This window comes from Scyliorhinus canicula, chromosome 6, assembly GCF_902713615.1.
Source record: "Scyliorhinus canicula chromosome 6, sScyCan1.1, whole genome shotgun sequence".
Lineage (NCBI taxonomy): Eukaryota > Metazoa > Chordata > Chondrichthyes > Carcharhiniformes > Scyliorhinidae > Scyliorhinus > Scyliorhinus canicula.
The window spans coordinates 103,833,391-103,850,771 of NC_052151.1; the positions used below are offsets into that span (position 1 = coordinate 103,833,391).

General features: G+C 40.3%; 1 protein-coding gene across 8 annotated transcripts in view; it reads right to left on the reverse strand.

The window, feature by feature from the left end:
* Nucleotides 1-17,381, reverse strand: part of ptprk (protein tyrosine phosphatase receptor type K) — a 740,572-nt gene that overhangs the window by 373,773 nt on the left and 349,418 nt on the right. The gene's annotated exons all lie outside the window — the stretch shown is intronic.

Genomic DNA, 17,381 nt, shown 5'->3' on the forward strand with positions numbered 1-17,381 from the left:
ATCAATCTCCCAGTGCTCACAGCCTAAAATGACAATCTTGCAGGAGAGCCTTTTTTTAGGGATGTCAGACTAGAATGAAGCACTGTTGCTTACAGATATACTTAAAATCCATCATATAATTGGCACAACATGGCATGCCAAAAGTTTAACAAAGGCAACTTTGCTGTTTTGTACAATAATAATTAGTATTCTTTCTTAATGATAGCCTTTTTCAAACCATCAAAGCATTTTTCTGAATAATAATTCCAGATTTTATATCAGTGATTGCACGTGTCTGAATAGAACAGCTGTGAATAAGCAAAAATAAATTTACCTCAATACATAAACCAAAAACAATTATTTTATAATATTGTCCCTAAAATCGCACTAAATGGTGCATTATTAAAAGAGATTTGAAGGAAATAGTTATGAATTAATGTCAGCAATTTTGAACATTTTTTAATCAAAGAAAGTTTGCCGACAAATGTCATATCCACCAAACTATTCCAGGTGACTCATCAGAATAATTTATTTCAGCAAATTGGGCCACTGAGCTTTTAAATTCACAATACAATAAATAACTACTATTCGTGTTATTACAAACACTGCATTTTTTATATTTTTTAAATTAAAAAAAACGACTGATATCTCACTGAGGAGAAGAAATGGCCAAAGTGCCACCGTGGAACACATGCAAACAGATGTTGGATGCAAACAGTCAGGTTTACCTGTCAGGCCACACAGTCCAATGCATTGGCAAAATTCAAAGCCTGGACTCTCACATGAAAAATGCTGGCACTCATTGTACAATATTTAATCAGAGTAGTCAACTGAAGAACAAAAGCAAAAATGTGCATTTGGCCAAAAAGGAGGCTGTGAACTGCAGTCAGACCCCTACCAGCAACATTTTTGCATAGTTGCCAAGGAGTGCAACTCTTCACCATCTAATCATTTTAAGGTAATTAAAACAAGATGTCTAATCACTTTTCAGCAGTTTCTAAAAATGGAAAAATTGCATTTCGGCTGTGCAGCACACTTGGTGAAGCAATATGCATGTCACAAGTGGCATGTCGGGCAGCATGGCGGCGCAGTGGGTTAGCCTTGCAGCCTCACGGCGCCGAGATCCCAGGTTCGATCCCGGCTCTGGGTCACTGTCAGTGTGGAATTTGCACATTCTCCCCGTGTTTGCGTGGGTTTCGCCCTCACAACCCAAAGATGTGCAATGTAGGTGGATTGGCCACGCTAAATTGCCCCTTAATTGGAAAAAATGAATTGGGTACTCTATATTTATGAAAAAAACAAGTGGCATGTCATGCGCAGATAGTCCAATGCGTAATCCCTCCTCACTATAGTGTAGTGTGATCAAACTTATATCACCAATTAAAGATAGCAGATGATTCCTTCAAACAAGATTTTTACTTTTATTAACAGACTGCATGGAACATCTCTATCCCTGTCTGTCCCGGCAGAAGAACATAATTTGTATTTACATAGCTTTTTTAACATGTTAAACTGCTCAAGGTGTTGTACTGATTGCATATGGCTACATAAGGAAAAGTGATGCTGAGCCACAGAACAAGGTATTGGATGGGTACAAAGGCTTCGCCAAGAATGGGTTTTAAACAGTCAGAGGTGATGAGCTTGGGGAGAAAATTACCGAAAGCTCAAAACACAATAATCAGAAAAGAGGGAGGGCTCCAAGAGTTAAAAGTATAATATAAAAACAAGGAACAGGAGGAGAAGACCTTCCAGCCAACAGACCCTGCTCAACTCATTGACCCCCACCGCCCACTTTTTTGTTCCCTTGACTTGCCCCAACTCAACCTCACCCTTCACCCGCATGGCCATCTGTCCCATGTTTTTTAAATCCCTTTTAAGTTCTGTAGAAGGGTTATATGGACTCGAAACGTTAACGCTGTTTTCTCTCTCAATTGATGCTGCCAGACCTGCTGAGTTTAATGAGCGTTTTCTGTTTTTATTTCAGATTTCCAGCATCTACCGTATTTTGCTTTTACCTCTTTTTAGATACCTCACAGCTCCAAGGACCTGGGTTCGATTCCAACCTTGGGAGACTGTGTGGAGTTTGCACATTCTCCCAGTGTCTGTAAACCATCAGAGCCATGGATTTGCCAGATTTTAGTACCTCAAATTAATTTGAGTACGTTTTCCTCTGGTTCCTTCTTTACTGTAATTCCACCACTTAGTCCCTAGATTGCCCTCTATTTCTGGTACCTGACTTGTGCCTTCTACACTCAAGAGATACACAAAACAGTTGCTCAATGTCTCATTCCCCATGGTAATATTTCTTGTCTCTGCTTCTAAGGGACCAATGTTTACTTTAGCTATTCCTCCTATCTACTGCAAAGGTTTTAACTTGTTTTATATCCCTGGCTATTTACTTATGTTCTATTTTTTTCCCCTTTTAATCAATTTTTGGGTGGCACTTTGTTGGGTTTTTAAAAACAGTGCTATTCCTTAGACTTATTATTTTTGGCAGATGATAGCCTCTTCTTTTAACCTAATATTGTTGTCAACCTCCTTAATAATCCATGAATGGATCTTTCTTGCTCAGTTTTTGCTTTTAAAATGGAATATATTTTTAAACATTGAGATTTTAAAAATATGTTTCCTGTTCATTTGACCTTTTTGTCTATTTACCCAGTTAACCGTAGCCAGCTCACCCCCATAAACACTAATTGCAATGTTGAGATTGTTTGTGATTGGAGTATGTCACTTTCAAACTTCTTGCATATATGCAATTGGATTGTCATCACTCTTTTCCAGTGGATCTTTTACTATGTCAATACTAATTAACCCTGCCCTTTGCACAGTACTAGATCATAGAATCACTACAGCACAGGAGACCATTCGGCCCATCGAGTCTGCACCAACCCTTCAAAAGACCACCCTAACTGGGCCCAAACCACTGACATAGCATGGTGGTTAGCATAAATGCTTCACAGCTCCAGGGTCCCAGGTTCGATTCCCGGCTGGGTCACTGTCTGTGTGGAGTCTGCACGTCCTCCCCCTGTGTGCGTGGGTTTCCTCCGGGTGCTCCGGTTTCCTCCCACAGTCCAAAGATGTGCGGGTTAGGTGGATTGGCCATGCTAAATTGCCCGTAGTGTCCTAATAAAAGTAAGGTTAAGGGGGGGCTGTTGGGTTACGGTTATAGGGTGGATACGTGGGTTTGAGTAGGGTGATCATGGCTCGGCACAACATTGAGGGCCGAAGGGCCTGTTCTGTGCTGTACTGTTCTATGTTCTATATTCCAGCTAACACAAGCAAAGGGGCAGTTTAGCATGGCCAATCCACCTAACATGCACATCATTGAATTGTGGGAGGAAATTGGAGCACCCGGAGGAAACCCACAAGGACACGGGAAGAATATGCAAATTCCGCACAGTCACTCAAGGTCGGAATTGAACCCCGGTCCCTGGTGCTGAGAGGCATCAGTGCTAAACACTGTCACTCCTGGTGAGCCTGACAAAATAAGCTCCAGTAAGTTCATGTGTAATGTGCGAACAGTAGAACTATTAAGGCTCAAAAACTACTCTCATCTGTGATTTCTGACCCTTGTTATTCCTAATCTCCACACATGCTGATTCTATTTTCTGGCCTTTTCTCCTTGCCCCTTACTGTTCCATTCAGCTTGCCTTTACCCACATCAATATGCTCACGATTGCCTTAAACTTTATTTTTGGATTTCCATATCACCCTTGACCCAAACCTTCCTCACCTTTTGTTGGTTTAAAATCATTTTTCCCTATTATGATAATATTTGCCTCTGTACTCATGTTTGTATGCCCTGACCCTTCCTGTCACCCTGGTGCCATTACCTGTATCACGACCTTGCACAATGGACTTGCCCTTTAGCTTTCTAAATCTCTTCTGTCATGAACACTCCCTTCACTGTTTAGTTTTAAGTTTGGAACACAAAAAAGTGAGATTTTTAGAATTACACAGAAAATGCAGCCTAGAAACAGGCCATCTGGTCCAACTCATCCATTCCAGCATTCATACACCACTCAAGCCACTGACCATCCTTCCTTATTTAAGTCTATCAACTTAACTTCCTATTCTGTTCTCCCTCTGGTTTGCCGAGGCATCCCTTTAAATGCAGCTATATCATTCACCTCAACTGCCTATCTCTGGCTACCCTTTTACCTCTACCTTGCTTAGTCTTGCAGTCAGCTAGCTGTCCATTCTGCTACATGTCTCAAGTCCATATGCTCTGATAGGTATTCATTAGTCTGTTAATGTGGCAAATTATCGTAGGCCTTTGGAAATCTAGATATATCACACCTGCTATATTACCCTTAATTATTCCATTACATTGTTAAAGAATTTAAAGAGATTGGAAACCACTTTGTTATGGGAGAGGTGTTTTCAGAACCCCAAAATGTATCGTGGAGTTCAACCGACCCCCATCTTTAATGGATTGTTGCTTTTGAAGCACACGGCTTGGTCCCCAGGTATAGTATTACAATTATGGACACATGGTTTTTAAAACAGAACAATGTTTATACCATGAACTCAAACTAACCTTTTAAATAAACATTGGATCTCTTAACACCCCTTACTTCAAAGATAACACCGAAAATAATACAACACTACCCAATCCTGCAAACTGTTCCTTTACACATCCAAAAGACTTAACAAATCCTTCAAACAGAAGCACATTAGTTTTATATTCAATAATGAGACCTTTTTACAATTCCGATTTCACCAAAGGATTGAGATAGTCCTTCCTGGCAGAGATCACCAGCAATGCAGCTCACAGCTACACCCAAGCTTTCTTCGAACTGAAACTAAAACTCCCAAAAAGCAGAAGTGAGCTCATCTGCCCCCCCCCCCCCCCCCCCCCCCCCCCCCGGTGACATCGCTTCAGTAATATGATCAGTTTCATTTCTTAAAGGTACATTTCTTAAACATCCAATTCTTAAAGGCACTCTCACATGACAACTTTGAAGCTCTTGCTGACTCTATTGTTGTATTTTTTGCTTCTAGATTTTTTCTATTTTCTCCTTTATTAGGGATTCCATTATTTTTCCTACCACCATTGTTACTGACCTGGTTCATTGTTCTCCCAAATTTATTTTATTTTCCTTCTTAAATATTAGCATAATGCTTGCTATTCACCAGTCCTCTAGCCCTACACCACTTTTCTAATAATTACTTTATTATATGTAATTATGCCTTGCCCATGTTCTTTAAAATTCCTCTGAATTAGGGGTTCTAACCTGCTAGAGATAGATTAGTTGATTTAGTATATTTATTATTTGAATAACCTCTTATGTCACATGCAACTGATCTATTTTCAAATAGTAAACACTAAAGCAGAGTAAATTTTCAGACAGTAAACACTAAAGCAAAGTAATTTTTCTAGATCTGCCTATCCTGACTGGCCTTTAGAAGACTTTTTCAGAACAGGTTTACACAAATGGTTCTAGGAATGGGAGGCATGACTTTTAATGATAGATTGGAACTGTTCCCTCTGGGAGAAGGTTAAAAGGCGATTTGATAGATATGTTCAAAATCATGAGGGGGTTGGACAGAGTAGATTGGGAGAAACTGTTCCCGCTTGTAAAAGAACACAGATTAAAACAATTTTCAAAACAGCAAATGTGATGAGAGTAAAAACGTATTGACACCAGTGCTTTGGGTCTGGAACGCATTGCCTGGCAGTGGGGTGGAGGCAGGTTCAATCTAGGCATTATATGATAGACGCAATGCAGGTGTATGGGGAAAAGGCAGAGGAATGGCACAAAGTCATGATGCTTGTTGGGAGGGCTGGAGCAGACCCGATAGATCAAATGGCCTCCTTCTGCTCCGTAACAATTCTGTGATTGATTATTGTTTTGTCAATGTCGTTGTCAATTTTAATGTCCGAAGTTTTATCCTCAACCCCTCAAAATCAACTTTTCTCCAATCTTTTGTCCTTCTCGTGTCCTTTTCAATTATCCTCATATGTAGTTTTTTAAAAATTCGTCCATGGGATGTGGGCGTCGCTGGCTGGGCCAGCAGTTGTTGCCCATCCCAGAGGGCATTTAAGAGTCAACCACATTACTGTGGATCTAGAGTCACATGAAGGCCAGACCAGTTAAGGACGACAGATTTCCTTCCCTAAAGGACATTAGTGAACCAGATGGGTTTGTAATGGCAATCGACAACAGCTTCATGGTCACCTTTTAGACTTTATTTTCCAGATTTTTATTGAATTCAAATTTCATCATCTGCCATGTTGGGATTCGAATCCGGATCCCCAGAACATGATCCTGGGTCTCTGGATTACTAGTCCAGCAAGAATACCACTACGCCACTGCCTCCCCCCTGCTGCGGCACTTGTAGGCTTGGTGACAAATAGAGAAGATTATAGGAAGGAGCAAAGCTTTAGTGTAATCAAAACACAAAGGATATGTTTTAAATATGAGGCACTGGTAGAGCAGGGACCAATGGATAGTGACAATGAGTGCAATGGGTGACCATGACTTCTTGTGGGATAGAACATCGCAGAACTGTATTAGTGAAGCTGAAGTTTAAATGGATGATGGGAGGCCAGTCAGGAAATTGTTTGAAATAACCTAATCTGGAGTGAATCAAATGCTGCATAACATGCTGGGAATTTAATCAAATTTTCCTTTTAAACAAACATCACCATTTGAATAGTGATTGCTAAATGCCATGTACTGCATTTAATCCAGGTAAATTTAATCAATGAGCAAAGGCACAAAAACATTTACATAAAACATTCAAATAACCTTTATTTAACAGATCCAATATCAATGCATGAAACATTTCCTGCTTTAGCGATTGCACTGGGTTAGTGAGTAACAACATTTCTGCTGTGAAATGACTGCCATTCGTGACTTTTAATAAGCTTTCAGATATGCAAATAAAGCATTGGTAATCCATAATAGCAATTATGAATGGATTTACCACAGTATTTAGTGGACACCTTAAAAACTCTGCAACAGATATTAGCATTCAAGCCTTTCTTCAAATCCTTAAGTATTAACAGCTTCATCAGATTTTAGTAGAACACGAATTTAAATGAGCTGAACACAAGCATGTAATTCTTCTGCAACAATATTAATACTCCACGTAATAAAATTCAGGCTGTGGTGCTGCATTGTAAGAAACTGGTCACTTCATAGGTGTACAGAGTCACCCATTGCATGCAACAAGTTATTTTGAACCTTCATAAAATCCTTCCAAAAATGTGGATCAATGTTTATGCCAATAATGAAATGTGAACCTCATTGGTGTAGGTTTTTTGAAAGGAGAAAAATAAAACTGGTAATTCAAATTAAATCAATGTCAAGTTTTATTTAATGTATCCAACTCATAAGGAGAGTTTGAATCACAATCGTAACACTTCAAAAGGTATCAAATTCATTGTGTTCTGCATCCAATGCAAATAATTCATCCCAAGTCACTTTGGCTATGTCATCACTGTAAAGATCCCAGTCTGGATCAGATATGGCACTTTTGGTTTTATGATCATCCTTCCACAACAAATCAGTTTCTCAGTCTGTCAAATTGAATCTTCTGTTTTTGAACAATCTGATGGCAGTTTGTCCACGACCACTACCATGTAGGACAAGAGCAGCAGATACCTGGGAATCCCACCACCTGGAGGTTCCCCTCCAAGTCACTCACCACCCTGACTTGCAAATACAGGACCGTTCCTTTACTGTCACTGGGCCAAAATCCAGAAACTCCCTCCCTAACAGCACAGTGGGTGTACCTACGCCTGAGGGACTGCAGCGGTTCAGGAAGTCAACTCACCACCAACTTCTGAAGGTAACTAGTGATGGGCAATAAATGCTGGCCTAATCAGCAACACCCAGATCTCAAATTATTTTTTAAGAATCCCACGTTTTATTGACCAAATCATACAAGACATCAAAGCAAGGGAGCAGACAAATTTCCACTCTTCGCGCATTTTTTTTTTTACACTCGACCATCCAACTACTCCAACGGCTTTTTTGAGGCATACACCAAACATTGAGCTAATGGATGTCAGACATTCCTAGTATAATTGCAATTTTTTTTAGTTCTTTGCAGCCACTTTTTGATCAGATCAGATATATGGGATTTGAAGATGCCTCACACTAATAAGCTGCATTCTTTGCGTAGACACCAGGATAACATGTTATCAATTCACAACTTCACTCCACCCTCATCCATCCAACCATCGAGATGCACCAAAATCTAGCACGTGTTATGATCCCAGTTATTAGAATGCTGACCAAACTGGATACTTTTGGATCTTGATATACCATAGAAAAACCAAGGATATAAGAGACAGGACTCACGATTAATTTGAAACACAGAAATAATCTTTACCAAATTGACTTGAATGATACACGAGGGAGATCTTAGGAAATTGTGTCCAAAAATGTAGCAGGCAACTTAGGGTTAACCAAACTGAGGAAAAAACTGTCAGCAGAGTCAGAGGGACACGCCTGCACCTGGCATGAATTACATTGCCACATTCAGACTTAAACTTGTTAGTGGAAGTACATAGAATAGCCCTGGATGAGTCACTCGAGATCCATTGTCCTTCTCAACACTCCTGTCTGACCAGTCATTAGCTCATTATGGAGTCTGATGGCCTCTTTGTTCGTCAATGGGAGATTTGTTGCATATCAGGAAACATGGCTATGTTCTTTTATGTAAAGAGGAGTGGGAAATCAAACATTGGTTCAAGTTTGAGCATCCCAAGAGAGAATTGAACAGACAGAGAGAGAAGGCTTTGTAAAGCGATCGAGAGAGTTCACGAAAGTTGCCACCGAGACAGATTTCGAAAAAGGGTTCTGAACAACTTTCCCTAACAGAAGAAAAATTGATTTGTAAATGCAAGTATCGCCTTTGCCGGCCTGTGTAAGTGGAATGAGAGCTACATAATCAATTAAAATGCTGTTTAATGGGAACTAGTTTATTGAAGTTAAGAAACTACATGTAATCTGTAATTGTTAGGGCTGAAGTACAAAAGTTGAAATATTATTCTTTTGCTTTAGCAAAGTTTGTTTATAAAACAACCAAGCCCTATTTCTTATATTATCACTCCTGGAACAAATCGATCTTTACGCCCCACCTTAAAACTGAAGTTATGGCTCTGGTCCAGTCTCTTAGCCACTGCTCAGAGCCGACCAGGCATCCGTAACATTGAGAAAAAAACACAAGCAATAATGACTCAGTAGGTATATTGAACAAATAAGATAATGATTCTCAATAATAGGAGATTCCACCTTAAACTCAATCCAACAGATTTAGCCCAGTTTAACATGTTCATTATGACTTTTAGAAGTACTCGGACTCTGGGAACATTCACACGGGAAACAAACATACTAAAACAAAAAGTAAATAACTCTCCTTTCCACTTAAACTGAAACCAAAACTCGACATTCTAAATCATATCCCTGTCCCACAATAAAGTGTTAGACAAGAGATATAATAAGGGAACCTTATTTTCAGCATGCTTTTACGTTTCAAAATTACCCTAGGCTTAAGGTTTATTCTATCAGCCAGACAAGCTTGTGCCACCCAGACCCTTGTCTCTTCATGTGCTGTTTACACTCAAACTACTTTCGAACCGCTCCAATCCACAGGTGGATTTCTGGGCATATCGAAATTCATAAGCATTTTATCCATATTCTTGATGTGATATGATGATTACTCATATTTTTGCCACTTTCTGATAAAGAATTACTGGAAACTGGTAATTTTGATATCAAGACAGTGGTAGGCAGCACGGTAGCACAAGTTGGATAGCACTGTGGCTTCACAGCACCAGGGTCCCAGGTTCGACTCCCCGCTGGGTCACTGTCTGTGTGGAGTCTGCACGTTCTCCCCGTGTCTGCTTGGGTTTCCTCCGGGTGCTCTGGTTTCATCCCACAGCCCAAAGATGTGCAGGTTAGGTGGATTAGCCATGATAAATTGCCCTTAGTGTCCAAAAAGGTCAGGAGGGGTTATTGGGTTACAGGGGTGGAAGTGAGGGCTTAAGTGGGTCAGTGCAGACTCGATGGACCGAATGGCCTCCTTCTGCACTGTACTATGTTCTATGGTACTCTCTGGGCGATCTTTTGTCTTCTGCAGCAACACCAAGACATTTTTGTACACCAACTAGTTTCTGCTCTGAAACCTTTGCAGAACTCAGGGTTTGCTTCAGCCCACTTAAGTGCATACATAAGCATTGTATTTCTGTTAATGATGTAATCACTCTGAAATTTTTTGCAGCATCATACCAATGCACCCTCTTCAAGATCAGACTAGTAGATGGTTGGTGCTTTTATGGCGCATTTGGTTTTGACCATCTTCTTCAGTCGGATTCCTTCTTCCATTCTCGCCTCAGGTTTTTTTTTTTAAACACTGAATTCCCATGCAGTAGAACAGTTATGCCATGGGTTAATAAATATCACAATTTATGGGTTGAAACCAGCTTCATACTTAATTCATTTTGCAGGAGAACCCATTTCATTGGTACCATGCGTGGCCTGTTCTGTGCGAACCCGTCTTGAAATCCTGCACATTGTCTTGGCAACTTGGCCCATATCACCTGCTTGATCCCACGCATCAACTTACAATGCATTTAAAATCCTAAACATACATTTCTGAGCTGAAAAAGAGGTAAACATATGCACTTGAGATAGATCAAAACAAGTATTCTGACGCTGAAGCAATAGAACCATCTGGTACATCAGGTTGTCTTAAACACCATTATTGACAATAGAACACACAAATGAAAAAAGGGTGTCCTGGACAATCCATTGATGACCCCAGTTTCCTTTGCAAACCCAACATATAAATAAACCCATTACTTTTATCGGTGGTGTGTGTCCTACAGAAGAATGGAGCGACAATATATCAAATATTGGGTTTGTAAGCAAGCACCATTGATTGGACATGGTAAGTGTCACAGGACTTGTGGTCTTTCTCACTTGTGTGTGCCTAGATGTCAATGGGCTATGCACGACACATTATCATATTTCCAACGTCATGTTGTTTTTGCAGAACAGCAAGGAATAAAGACAAACAACTTTCTCATGGAGCAAACATAAATCAAAGGACTGCTCTTTTATCACTCATGCAACTTCTGGCATTTACTTTATACAGCGTTGAGTGTAGCTGAAAGAAAATAAAAACCTTCCTTTATGTTCCAAATCTTCAGTATGTCTCAAATTTCCACCCAGTAAATGATGTACTTCTAAAATGTTATCCCTCATCACATAGGAAAATATTGCAGCCAATTTGTGCACAGAGAAGATTTATAAATAGAAATTAAACATTTACAACTCAATTCTGGGAAAATAAGCATCACTAGCAATGTCAGCATTTATTGACCATGCCTATTTGTGAGGTGGTGATGAGCTTCCATGCGGTGAAGAAAGTCCCACAATGCAGCTAGATACATTTCTAGGATTTCGAACCAATGAAATTGAAGGAACTGGGTGAATAACTGATCACATAATCTGCTTTGGTGATTCTGAAATGAGGGATAATTGTCGGGCCCGTTCATTGGGCTTAGCTACTTTGCTATTCCCCAATGAGGATCTTGGATTTGTGTCCACGAGGACATAAGACATCTGACATCTGCCCTTTTCGCCACAGTGAGGATGTAGTTAAGATATACCACAGAATAGGAAGGAATGAAAAATCACATTCTCAAATTAAAAGCACAAGATTTCTGCTATGAAAATGGTAAAAATTACTTTCCAGCAATAAGATATCTTAAAAGACAAAATGTATTCAAAGGTATGGCCAGAACAATGAGTTAGAAAAATCAGCTTGCAGTTTTGAATTGAGGCCACAATGCAGCACAGTGGCGCAGTGGATTAGCCTTGCAGCCTCACGGCGCCGAGGTCCCAGGTTCTATCCCGACTCTGGGTCACTATCCGTGTGGAGTTTGCACATTCTCCCTGTGCTTGCGTGGGTTTCGCTCCCACAAACCAAAGATATGTATGCTAGGTGGATTGGCCATACTAAAATGCCCCTTAATTGGAAAAAATGAATTGGGTACACTAAATTTATTTTTTTTAAAAATTTGAATATAGGCCACTAGAATAAATTTGCACGTGAATTTTGTTTCTTAATTCGAATCAGGGGTTTTACTTTCTTCGCTCACTCAATATATCCAGGCCTTTTCATTTATGGGTGGTTGAATGGGGCAATCACAGCTTAGATTAATGCAGCACCCGAGGTGCTGCAACTAGTATTTTTAGATGATACTGCTGGCACGATTACTGCGTGACTGAACAATGGAACATTTGTAACTCATTCCTTTTATATGGGGTAAAATTGCTTATTCCATTTCACGCCAGCCAGAATTCTTTTTTGAATCTTGAGGAATAAATGATTCCAGAGTACTGGGCCAACTGCTCGATCCAATATCGGAATAAAAATGCAACATTTTTTTGAAATCTGCTTCTATTTATCCGAATCGAGCAAAATAGAAAAATCATTAAGGCATAGCATATTGGGCTTAATATTTAAAATTCAGTGATCCTTTTGACCATGGGTCGGTCAATTGTAGCTGTGATTTTGTCGCCTTATCTGTCAGTTGCACTCACTTTGAGGGCAGCCTTCTGACTGGGAGCACTTAATTTATTTACTCGAAATCTGTGGTATATAGCTGAAGGGAAGATTCAATCATAACATTGTTTACACCAACTGAGAGATTGAAATAGATAGCTTATTTTGATTTGTACAGATAAACAGTCCAGACATAAAATGTCTTAATCCTTAATTTGATGGCACACCTTAAATATCTATTATGGTCACAGTTTTTATGTTATCTCGAAGCTTCTTTGACACATTGATAATTAGGGTTTAAACTCATAGGATACTGGATTGCAACAATCCATTGCATTTAACATAATAAAATTGTTTATGATTAAGTGTGACTTCAGATTTCCTTGTTCAAAATATGGAAGATAATCATGTCCATTAGTAGCCTGGTGTAGTGCCTGCCAAAGGCCAGATGCCATTTTCCTTCAATATTTCAATGTAGCAGCTCAGCCTGAATTTTAAGAAATTGATCATTTCCTAGGCACAGGGGGAGTTAATCACAGTTAATGCGCAAGACAGGTTTCGCAGGAACGTTTTCAATACACTGAAATTTTAAGTAGAGTTCTTAAAACAAATAAATTAGATACGGACATTCTTTAGGTGCAAAGTCATACGCAGGGCACTGATCCTGTGCACTATCTCTTAGCTGAGGTAATTTGAATGAAATGAACCCCATAACAGGCTTGCGATCTTTATTGTACCAAAAACACATCCTGAAAACGTTAAAAGCGATCATGTTTAAGGTTTCCCTTATTTGTTAACCAAATTGAGGTGAGACATTTGGGATTTGGCTGGTAAATGAGTGTTGCATCATCCAATCTATAATGATTTATATATACTTAGCTTTGCAGGATTTCCATATTTAAATCCCTCCAACCAGGTTTTTGCTTTGCCTCAGCAGCAAAATTGCTCTCATCAAAGTCACAAATAACAATCCTGGTCACGATGACGATGGTAAACTTTCTCTCTCCAATTTGGCTGGAGCTTTTGACACGATTGACCACCCATCCATCACTAAAGGTTCTCTACTGCCACCCAGCTGAGCGGAATTTACCTCATCAAGTTTTGTTCTTATCCATCCAATTGCTGCCAAAGGATTAATTGCAATGGCTTATCTTCCTGGATGGGCAACATTACCCCTGGAGATTCCCAAATATCTATCCTTGGCCATCTCCTATTTCTCATCTGCATGGTGCCCCTACGTGGTGTCATCCAGGGAATCATAGAATTTACAGTGCAGAAAGAGGTCATTTGGCTCATCGAGCCTGCACTGGCCCTTGGAAAGAGCAACCCACCCAAGCCTCCACCCTAATCCCGCAACCCAGTAACCCCACTTAACCTTTTTGGATACTAAGGGCAATTTAGCATGTCCAATCCACCTAACCTACACATCTTTGGACTGTGGGAGGAAACTGGAGCAGCCGGAGGAAACCCACGCCGACACAGGGAGAATGTGCAGACTCCGCACAGCCAGTGACCCAAGCCGGAATCAAACCTGGGACCCTGGAGCTGTGAAGCAACTGTGCTAACCACTGTGCTACTATTCTGCCCTGAGCATTATTATTTTTTTTTTTTACAAGTACATGGACAACACCCAGCTCCACCTCATCACCACCCCTCTCGACTCCTCCATTATTGCTAAATTATCACATTGCTTCTCCAACATCCAATACTGGATGAGCAGAGACTTACTCCACTTAAATATGGAAAGGCTGAAGACATTGTTTTTGGCTACCTAAGCTTGCAACTCTAGCCTTCTCCCTCACAACCAATTAAGCTTGCAATCATTTTTGACGCCGAGATGAAGGAGCCTTAGACCTTATATTTGCACCATCACTTAGGCTACCGATTGCCACCTGTGTAACGTTGCCCGAGTTCACCCCACCTGAAATTATCGGCTGCTGAAATACTCATCCATGTCTTTGTTACCACCAGACTTGACTAGTCCAACGCAGTCCTGGCTGATCTCTCACATTCTAGCCTTTGTAAATTTGAGGTCATCCAAACCTTTGCTGCCCGTCTTAATTCACACCAAGGCCCATTCACCTAGCATTCTCAAGCTCGCCGACTTGCATTGGTTCCTGTCAAGTAATGTCTTGATTTAATTCTCATCCTTATTTTCAAATCCCTTTATGGTTTGTCCCCACCCTATCTTCTCCAGCCCGTCATTCATTGATCTGTATGTCCACGTGTGACACTTGGAGATTGTATCATTTAAAGATATTGCATGTTCCAACGCTGTTATGTTGTTTCCTGCCTAGCAACAAGGTTGGGACTCTATGGAAGTTAATGGTCAATGAAGAGTGAATCAAGGGCCCGTCAATTTGAGGCAATCAGCTTCGGGGACGCAGTCTGCAAGTGTCACAGATGGAGGCACATGCAGAGGTCCCAGCTAAGTGAAATAAAGTGCTGTTACCTCGGAGGAGCGGGGCTAGGGCTCAGTGAAGCTGCCTTGGGAGCCGTAGAAAGCTCAGTGCAGCCAAGAGTTGGCATTCAAGGAATCCTACGTGACTGGATGTGTTTAAAAGGAGGAAGAAGAGGTTCCGGGCAGCAGTGAGAAGTCTCCAGGTAGTCAAGAAGTCTTCAGGAGCAAGTCCCAGAAGGAAGGGGTTGTTGAGGCAATCTGAATCGGAGTAATTGTTTGTGGGTATTCAGAGGCCAGATCTTCGAGGATAACACCTGGAAATTCCTTAAAAGGGAGATGGAGTATTAAAGAGATTGTGTAACTCAGTGAATACTAATAACTGGGTGGCTTCTCGAGAAATCTAATGGTTGCATCGGCCATTTACTCTGTAGTGCAGTGCGTTCAACCACAGGTTGCCTGTTAATTCACGTACATCTCAAGTTGATTTTGAATGTTAATTATAAGATAAATCTTGTAAATAACTTTATCTTTGTAAACTTGTACAGTAAATTTTGTTTTTGTTTATTCAAAACTGATGGCACATTGCGGCTTTATTACCAAAACAGGTGTCTTAATCACAAGCACCCCCCCCCCCCCCAAATTTCTGGGGTCTAGTCAATGATCGCAACGAGCCCCAAGACAGATATCTATTTTCATTTAATTCTAGCATCATTCCTGATTTTAACCATTCCACCATTTGTTGATGTGCCCTTAGTTGCCTAGGCCATAAACTCTGGAATTCTCTCCCCACACCTCTCCACCTCGCTTTGCTCAAACATTATATTTTGACCAAGCTTTTGGTCGTGTGTCCTAATATCTCCTTATGTGGCTCTGTGTCAGATTTTCTTTTATTTATAATGCGCCTTGGGATGTTTCATTAGATATGGGGCACTACGAAAATACAATTTGTTGTTGCTGTTGATTTCCCTCCACAGCAGCAAATTAGATGCGGCACTTTAAGTCTGTTAAAATATGGAATGGAAAAAAAGACTGGGAAAACAATTATGGTTTGCTCCCAATCCATGATCACTATGTCTTTCTCCATATCATTTTCATCCCTCTTTCATTAGTCATCAACATAAAAACCCTGTTCACACCAGTCTCTCAATACCAGTTTTAAATCTGGGTTTGATTTTGGCATTGTTCCAGATCATAAGAATTTATAGCCATGACTCACATGGCCCAGATATACTGAGCACAGTTACATGCAAAAGAACTCTTAATTGCTTGAAGAGAACACAGCATGAAACGCTCATGCTGTAAACTGTTGTGCAACATTTCACAGAGCATGTCAACTGGATTAACATAAAAGAGTGATTCACATTACAGGACAAGTCAGGAGTGAAATTTATTGCCTCTTTTAATTCAGGGCTTATCGCTACACTATTATAGTTTGTTACTTTGTTCAAAACTCCATTCATACAGCACCGATCGGATAAAAATTGGCCTTTGACAGCTCAGGAATGACAAGAACCCCTGTGTCCGACTGCAATACAACATTCAACAGAAAATTTCAGCTGGAGAAATAAACACATTCACATTTAAACATCCCACATAATCATTCATGGCAGAGGCAATATTGTCCTGAGACTTCAACTGAGCAACAGGAAACTATTTTACTCTGGGAATCTTTTGACTGAGAGTTTATTTTTTTTTAAAACAATGAGAAAGCCAATTGTGGCTCTAAGCTGAGTTAACTGCCTAAAATGAAAACGGAATCTCTGGCAACCCAAAAAAGAAATGAGAGAAAAGATGCAATTGTGAAATGGCTGAAAGATTACTTTTTTATTTGTAAACAAATTCTGCCGAGTCTTGGGCTCCGAGCCCCAATCTTATAAGAATTTCAAAAATGAGGTTGAACTCGCCCAATTCTGTTTAGAATAATAATTTTTGCAACAGGAACCCTTCCTCTGACTGAAATAGGCTCCCAATACATGAAAAGTTACACAGTATGGCTTATGAACACATGGCTGGGAAGCATAAAATCTAGCTAATGACTCAACACTGTAAAGGATATTGTCTTGATAACTAAAATATGGGCTAATACTTCACAGTGAGACAGCATAAGAATGCGGCTAACTTTCATTGATGATCAACATGTTACTACAAAAGGTGCATGAATAGGTGATTAACCAATCTGGGGCTATAGGTCACTGTCCAATGAAAGCAAAAATGCAAGTTGCATACAGAAGCCAATTCAGTCACCCAGGTCCTTTATACCTGCACCTCATAGTTTCCTGCTATCTGGAGGAAAACAAAGCCAAGTGTGCATTTTCACACTCATTTCACGTGGGGCTATCAAGCATGGCAGAAACCTACTTGGGATGTTTGGCACCATTTAAGGCATTTCTCCTGAACATTTTCCTTTTACTCACCTGCACTTTCATTAAGAACCAGATGTTTAGACCCCCTTCCCCGAGGACCCCTC